The sequence below is a fragment of the Coregonus lavaretus genome (genome assembly GCF_964263955.1).
Source record: "Coregonus lavaretus genome assembly, contig: HAP1_SCAFFOLD_1917, whole genome shotgun sequence".
Lineage (NCBI taxonomy): Eukaryota > Metazoa > Chordata > Actinopteri > Salmoniformes > Salmonidae > Coregonus > Coregonus lavaretus.
The window spans coordinates 1-7319 of record NW_028164358.1 but is presented as its reverse complement, the minus strand read 5'-3'; the positions used below and the strand labels follow the sequence as shown (position 1 = coordinate 7319).

Sequence of the window (7319 nt, the reverse complement as noted above, 5' to 3'; positions counted from 1 at the left end):
TTAGTCAGTGAAGCAGCTAGTGCGGGCGTGTGCCTCATGACAGGTAAAAGCAGCCAAAACAAACATGTCTGGTTGTGGACCTCAGCTTAGAGAAAGACTTCCCCTTCACACTCACACGCAGGCTGTTTCTATATAAACAAACATCAGTAGAAATGGTTACTAAATGACCCTAAAATAAGACATGATCCAAGGTTAGTGTCCTCCTACAGTATGTCAGGACTATGGAACACCACCCAGAGTGTCAGAGCCCCAGACATCCTATTAACTCTATAGTGAGAGCAGTGTTTTATATGGAAAGTTGTGCCCATGCCATGTCAATGCTCACTCCTTGACCCTAATGTAGTAAGGCAGGGAAGACAGGAGAATGGTACTGGCAGGAGTAGGGCTGGAGCACAGCAGGCAGGAGTCAGGTGTCAAAGACTAGAGACAGTTGTTATATTTGTTTATTAGCTAAAGAAAACTGGAACCTGTTGCATGTGATACATCTGTTACACAATGCACAATAAATACTCCCCTTACACAGCAGATGTATGGAGCTGTGATTAAAGTCACTGTTGCCTAGCAATGTGGCTTTTTCTTTGGTTTCACATGTTCTTCATAAACAACACCTCCTTCCTGTGTAGAACAGATACTGGAAACTAACAAAGAAGAACGTGATCAGTCTTAGGTCATCCCAGGGCTGCCAACTCTCACGCATTCCAGATGAGGATGTGGCTGCAGTGAGGATGGTTGGCTGTTTGTCATTTTCTGGCCAGAACCGATGAAGAATTCACAGAGTCCACACCCCTTCCTGTTCTTGGATGTCTATAAGAAGGGGTCTTGCTGATGAATGTACGGTGAGGTCATAACTGTAGCAATCAAACAGCAGTACAAAGCTGTGTGGTTGAGCCTATTGGCTGAGTGGTTGGGCCCAGGGTCGGCTCCAGGCATAAGTGACAAAAACCGTCGCTAGGGGGCCCACGACCCATAGGTTTTGGTATTCACTCTGACCCAGATATCATTAACATGGTATAAATCACGGCAAAATGTGACTCTTGTTAATATCTACTCCCCTGCCCGGCTACAAGGTGTCGAAAGCGTTCCACAGGGATGCTGGACCATGTTGATACCAATGCTTCACACAGTTGTGTCAAGTTGGCTGGATGTCCTTTGGGTGGTGGTCCATTCTTGATACACACGGGAAACTGTTGAGTGTGAAAAACCCAGCAGCGTTGCCGTTCTTGACTCAAACCGGTGCGCCTGGCACCTACTACCATACCCTGTTCAAAGGCACTAAAATCTTTTGTTTTGCCCATTCACCCTCTGAATGGCACACATACACAATCCATGTCTCAATTAACTCAAGGCTTAAAAATCCCCCCCTTCATCTACACTGATTTAAGTGGATTTAACAAGTGACATTAATAAGGGATCATAGCTTTCACCTGGTTAGTCCGAAATGTTTTGTACACTCAGTGTACATTGTCAGTGACAGATCCCAGTAAAAATTGCATACATACAGTACCAGTCAAAAGTTTGGACACACCTACTCATTCAAGGGTTTTTCTTTCTTTCTTTTTTTCTACATTGTAGAATAATACTGAACACATCAAAACTATTATATAACACATATGGAATCATGTAGTAACCAAAAAAGTGTTAACCAAATCAAAATAGATGTTATATTTTAGATTCTTCAAAGTAGCCACCCTTTGCCTTGATTACAGTTTTTCACAATCTTGGCATTCTCTCAACCAGCTTCATGAGGAATGCTTTTCCAACAGTCTTGAAGGAGTTCCCACATATGCTGAGCACTTGTTGGCTGCTTTTCCTTCACTCTGCGGTCCATCTCATCCCAAACCATCTCCATTGGGTTGAGGTCGGGTGATTGTGGAGACCAGGTCATCTGATGCAGCACTCCATCACTCTCCTTGGTCAAATTGCCCTTACACAGCCTGGAGGTGTGTTTTGGGTCATTGTCCTGTTGAAAAACAAATGATAGTCCCACTAAGCACAAACCAGATGGGATGGCGTATCGCTGTGGTAGCCATGCTGGTTAAGTGTGCCTTGAATTCTAAATAAATCACAGACAGTGTCACCTGCAAAGCACCCCCACACCATCACACCTCCTCCTCCGTGCTTCACGGTGGGAACCACACATGCGTTCACCTACTCTGCGTCTCACAAAGACATGGCGGTTAGAACCCAAAATCTCAAATTTGGACTCATCAGACCAAAGGACAGATTTCCACTGGTCTAATGTCCATTGCTCGTGTTTCTTGGCCCAAGTAAGTCTCTTCTTATTATTGGTGTCCTTTGGTAGTGTTTTCTTTGCAGCAATTCGACCATGAAGGCCTGATTCATGCAGTCTCCTCTGAACAGTTGATGTTGAGAAGTGTCTGTTACTTGAACTCTGTGAAGCATTTATTTGGGCTGCAATCTGAGGTGCAGTTAACTGTAATTAATTTATCCTCTGCAGCAGAGGTAACTCTGGGTCTTCCTTTCCTGTGGCGGTCCTCATGAGAGCCAGTTTCGTCATAGCGCTTGAAGGTTTTTGCGACTGCACTTGAAGAAACTTTAAAAGTTCTTGAAATGTTCTGGATTGACTGACCTTCATGTCTTAAAGTAATGATGGACTGTCGTTTCTCTTTGTTTATTTGAGCTGTTGCCATAATATGGACTTGGTATTTTACCAAATAGGGCTATCTTCTGTATACCACCCCTACCTTGTCACAACACAACTGATTGGCTCAAAAGCATTAAGAAGGAAATAAATTCCACAAATTAACTTTTAACAAGGCACACCTGTTTATTGAAATGCATTCCAGGTGACTACCTCATGAAGCTGGTTGAGAGAATGCCAAGAGTGTGCAAAGTTGTCATCAAGGCAAAGGGTGACTACTTTGAAGAATCTAAAAAAAATATGTTGATTTGTTTAACACTTTTTTGGTTACTACATGATTCCATGTGTGTTATTTAATAGTTTTGATGTCTTCACCATAATTCTACAATGTAGAAAATAGTAAAAATAAAGAAAAACCCTTGAATGAGTAGGTGTGTCCAAACTTTAGACTGGTACTGTATGTATACCCCAATATAAGTTTCATAGTTGTTGTGTACTAACCAAATTATACCACAGCTGAGCTCATTTATAGACCACTACCATCACCTGCTGGTCACATATACATTTCCTGCACTACAAATGTGAATATACACTCAGACCAGCATTTTCTAAATATAGTGTCTTTACACAAGTTTGTATTCAAAAATATTTATTTCATTCTGACAAAATTATTTACAAAAATCCAATACTTTTTATAGACACACAACTGAATATTTACATCATTACTCTACTGGCTCATTTTCCCCAATGAGAACAAAATACTGCACACATCCAAATAACAGTAAAATAACAGGGCTTCTCCAGCCTGAACTAGGGGAACTGGGGGCTAGCAGTAAGGCCCTGGGGTAGGGGGTAAGGGGTTTGTTTTAGGGGAACAGGGGGCTAGCAGTAAGCCCTGGGGTAGGGGGTAAGGGGTTTGTTTTAGGGGAACAGGGGGCTAGCAGTAAGGCCCTGGGGTAGGGGGTAAGGGGTTTGTTTTAGGGGAACAGGGGGCTAGCAGTAAGGCCCTGGGGTAGGGGGTAAGGGGTTTGTTTTAGGGGAACAGGGGGCTAGCAGTAAGGCCCTGGGGTAGGGGGTAAGGGGTTTGTTTTAGGGGAACAGGGGGCTAGCAGTAAGGCCCTGGGGTAGGGGGTAAGGGGTTTGTTTTAGGGGAACAGGGGGCTAGCAGTAAGGCCCTGGGGTAGGGGGTAAGGGGTTTGTTTTAGGGGAACAGGGGGCTAGCAGTAAGGCCCTGGGGTAGGGGGTAAGGGATTTGTTTTAGGGGAACAGGGGGCTAGCAGTAAGGCCCTGGGGTAGGGGGTAAGGGGTTTGTTTTAGGGGAACAGGGGGCTAGCAGTAAGCCCTGGGGTAGGGGGTAAGGGGTTTGTTTTAGGGGAACAGGGGGCTAGCAGTAAGCCCTGGGGTAGGGGGTAAGGGGTTTGTTTTAGGGGAACAGGGGGCTAGCAGTAAGCCCTGGGGTAGGGGGTAAGGGGTTTGTTTTAGGGGAACAGGGGGCTAGCAGTAAGGCCCTGGGGTAGGGGGTAAGGGGTTTGTTTTAGGGGAACAGGGGGCTAGCAGTAAGGCCCTGGGGTAGGGGGTAAGGGGTTTGTTTTAGGGGTACAGGGGGCTAGCAGTAAGGCCCTGGGGTAGGGGGTAAGGGGTTTGTTTTAGGGGAACAGGGGGCTAGCAGTAAGCCCTGGGGTAGGGGGTAAGGGGTTTGTTTTAGGGGAACAGGGGGCTAGCAGTAAGCCCTGGGGTAGGGGGTAAGGGGTTTGTTTTAGGGGAACAGGGGGCTAGCAGTAAGCCCTGGGGTAGGGGGTAAGGGGTTTGTTTTAGGGGAACAGGGGGCTAGCAGTAAGGCCCTGGGGTAGGGGGTAAGGGGTTTGTTTTAGGAGCAGGCATATCAGTTGCTCTGGACCAGAAAATAGCTTGTGTTGTTAAAGCGAATAACTTCCTCCTTCTCCTCCTCCTCCTCCTCTTCATCCTCCTCCTTCCTCTCTTCTTCCTGTGGGACAGGTTCCCCATAGATTGGGTGGTCAAAGTTCACAAGGGCATGTCCTTCCTGGGTAGGTGGGGCTGTGACTGGGGGGGAGGGGACAGAAGGAGAGGAGGAGATGGGACTCAACCTCCACAGTTTAGACATGAACTTCTCCCTGTGTCTGAAGCGAGAGAGAGAGAGAGAGAGAGCGAGAGAGAGAGAGAGAGAGAGAGAGAGAGAGAGAGAGAGAGGGCGGGCGGGCGGAGGGTGGGAAGAGAGAGAGCGAGAGAGTGAGAGAGAGAGAGAGAGAGAGAGAGAGAGAGAGAGGGTGGGTGGGTGGAGGGTGGGAAGAGAGTGGGTGTAGGAAAGAGAGAGAGGGAGGGAGGAAAGGCGGAGCAGAGAAAGGGAGCAAGAGAGAGGGGAAAGTATTTAGATAACTTATGTTGTGCTTGTTGTTTCTGTAGATGACAAAATTAACAGCTAGTTAATAAACTAATGGTTAATCATGATAACCATAGACATGTACAGGACAGGGTTTAACATAGTTGGACATATAGATAAAGACAACCAGGATTGTTTAGACTGAATATAGTAGTTATTAGCGTAGTGAGGATGGGAGGATCAGAGTGGAGGTGAAGAACAGAGGGGAGTTGTTTACCTGTAGAGGTAGGCAGAAAGCAGAGTGATTAACAGCAGCACACAGGAACCAACCACCCACAGGACATGAGGGCCACACCTCCTCTACATCACCCTGAGACTCAGAGACTGGGAGGGAGAGGGGGAGGAGGGAGGGAGGGGAGCGAGAGAGAGGAGAAAGGAGAGGGGAGGGGAGGGGAGGGAGAGGGGAAGGAGGGAGGGAGAGAGTGGGGTGAAAGGCCATGATATTAATAAACTGTTACACTATTATACTGACGTGTGTGTGTGTGTGTGTGTGTGTGTGCGTGTGTGCTTGTGTGTGTGTACAGTATTTGTGTGAAACTTAAAAGAATGGGTTGAGATGAGTTGGCCCAGGTTCTGTGTTTCCTGAAGCACGTTCAGTTGATGAGGTTATGACATTAGCTTCCTGTTATGACCTTCAGTAAGGTAGGGGGATTTCTGACATTGAAATATCAGACTTAACTCTAACACACACAGACACACACACAAAAACTGTAGCTTCAACCAATCAACATACAGTAGCTCTCTGTCCCACTGACCTATTGTCTCTTCTGTCATACCAGAGCCAGAGTCTGTGTAGTCTGTGTAGTCCTGCTGGAGGGACAGAATCAGACAATGTGAGAAAGAAAGATGAAGTTAAACAGAGAGATGAAACAAAAAGGACAACTGTGAGTGTGTGTGTGTGTGTGTTTCTTACCATAACAGTAGAAAGATTGCTCAGCACAGTTGGCACAGGGGCTGTAATATAGGACATTCACCATGAACCACACAACTGTTCACACGCACACAGCTAACTGGCAGGAGTGTAGAGGAGTGTGTGTGTGTGTGTGTGTGTGTGTGTATTTGGATAGGCTGGGGTACATCAACAGGATCAGTTGAAGGGCAAGGGAGCTTGACAGGTAAGTTGTAAAGCTCTGTAGAAAGTATATTTTAAGACCAGAGAACATAGCAGAATGGAAGGAAGGGGGGGGGGGGGTTGTCATGGCTACCTTTGTCTATGGGCAGGATGGTTCTAGTTAGCCTGGTCCTGGATGATAGTATGGAAGAGTTGAATTAAGCACGTACAGATCTTGTGTGTGTGTGTATGTGTGTTACCTGTCCAGGTGTTGGCGTAGACAGGCGTGCTCCATTCACTCCAGTGGCCATCAAACTCTTCCTTAGCTCTGAGTTGGATCAGGTACGGTACTCCTGGCAACGCATCTGTTATAGTGTAGGACCGGGCTGTGGCGGTCCCTTTTATCTACACACACACAAACACCCACACCCACACGCACACCCACACACGCACACCCACACGCACACGCACGCACGCACCCCACACATGCCCACATGCACGCATACGCACACACACACACACACACACACACACACACATTTGTTTTACTATCCTTATTCACATTCTACATCCTATTTTCCCTAACCCCTAACCCTAAACCTAACCCTAACCTTAACCCCAAACCCCCAACCCTAACTCCTAACCCTAATTCTAACCCAAACCCTAAAGCTAAACCCTCAGCCTAAAATAGCCTTTTTCCTTGTGGAGACCGGCAAAATGTCCCCACTTGAATTGCCCTTGTTTTACTAACCTTGTGAGGACTGGTCATCACAAGGATAGTCAAACCAAAAAAAACACACACACAGATTACAAAATTGTGTAATGTCTGTTTGTATAGAGAGCCAGAACAGAGCAGGCCAGGTGAACAACATGGGCCATTACACAAACACACAAACACACACCATGAACACACGCACGCATGCGAACACACACACCTGTGTTCCGTGTGGCATGGTGTGGTATCTGAGCTCATAGAGCAGCTCGTGGTAGCGGTCTCTCTCTTTCCAGGAAGTGAGGGACAGCCCAGCCCACCCTCAGTCTCCTCTCCTGCCCCTCCACACCCCTCACCACCACTGAGCTGGGGGGGTCCGGCTTAACTGGAGGCAGGGAGAGAGGGAGGGGGGGGGGGGAGAGAGAGAGAGAGAGAGAGAGAGAGAGATGAGGGGGAGGGGAGGGGAGGGGAGAGGAGGTGAGATAGGGGGAGAAAGAGAGGGGGAGAGTGGGAGAGGAGGAGGAGAATGTTAGTAAGGTGTCTTATTGAATGGTCT

General features: G+C 47.2%; 1 pseudogene across 1 annotated transcript; it reads right to left on the bottom strand.

Moving 5' to 3' along the window:
* Positions 1-3234: 3234 nt before the first annotated feature.
* On the bottom strand, positions 3235-7257 carry LOC311117118 (interleukin-6 receptor subunit alpha-like; annotated as a pseudogene). The gene is made up of 6 exons (XR_014615526.1): positions 6987-7257; positions 6312-6456; positions 5914-5954; positions 5756-5810; positions 5218-5324; positions 3235-4740 (listed from the first exon to the last, which is right to left on the bottom strand). The product of XR_014615526.1 is annotated as an interleukin-6 receptor subunit alpha-like (transcript).
* Positions 7258-7319: the final 62 nt, after the last annotated feature.